Source organism: Episyrphus balteatus, chromosome 4, assembly GCF_945859705.1.
Source record: "Episyrphus balteatus chromosome 4, idEpiBalt1.1, whole genome shotgun sequence".
Taxonomy (NCBI): Eukaryota; Metazoa; Arthropoda; class Insecta; order Diptera; family Syrphidae; genus Episyrphus; species Episyrphus balteatus.
The window spans coordinates 40,394,711-40,395,647 of record NC_079137.1 but is presented as its reverse complement, the minus strand read 5'-3'; the positions used below and the strand labels follow the sequence as shown (position 1 = coordinate 40,395,647).

General features: G+C 27.5%; 1 non-coding gene across 1 annotated transcript; it reads right to left on the bottom strand.

Moving 5' to 3' along the window:
• Positions 1 to 279: 279 nt before the first annotated feature.
• On the bottom strand, positions 280 to 351 carry Trnae-uuc (transfer RNA glutamic acid (anticodon UUC)). The gene has a single exon. It is a non-coding gene; the product is annotated as a tRNA-Glu (tRNA).
• Between the last annotated feature and the right edge of the window lie 586 nt (positions 352 to 937).

Here is a 937-nt window from a genome sequence, read left to right as displayed (position 1 = left end):
GTTCATTCTGGTAATAAAAAAATTACCTAGGAAATCACCCAAAAAAACCTCAACTAACAAGTTTGAAGCAATTTGACGAATAGTTCTAAATATTAGTTATTATTCTCTAACTTTCCTAATATTTTTAATTTTTTGAAATTATTAGTTACACAAACTATAATTAGTTTTAATATTATTCTAGTCTCTAGAATCTAGATGCATCCCGCATTTCTCTGTTGAAATATACCAATAAGAAGACACAAAACAACAGTAATATTTGACACAATTAAAAAAAATACTTTCCCATACCGGGAATCGAACCCGGGCCTTCTGGGTGAAAGCCAGATATCCTAGCCACTAGACCATATGGGATATATATAACACTGTAGTGTTGAGCTGGAAAGTAATTATTATATTGTTTGTTATAACTTATAATAATTAATAGTAAAGTCTTTAACACTCAAAATTCTCATGTGAAAAAATGTTAGCATTAATTTTTGTATCCATATTGCACTGGAAAATATTGAGAATAACGTGCAAAAAGAGTTGTTTCCCAGACACGTATCGTTAATGTTATATTTTAAGAACAAGAAATTTCAAAAATCTAGAATCTTAAAATCGTTAGATGATGTGGCTACGAAACTAAAGACAAAATTACTGTCTTCTTCCAGCCAGCGTAATTATAGTTCTTTTGAAGGTACCCACCATACACTGAAAAAAGTATTATTCTTAAAAACTATGAATCTCGTTCATAAACCAAAATTCATACATTTTTAAGAAAAATTCATTAAATTTAAGCACAAATTCTTAAAAAAAGTTCAGTTTTAAGAAAGAATCATTTTTCATAAAAATTTTCCTATGGAAAATATTTTTATGAATTTTTTTTAAGAACGAATACGAAAGTTTATGAATAAATTCATAAACCTCTAGCTCCAATTTGAAAGAATATTTTGCTGAA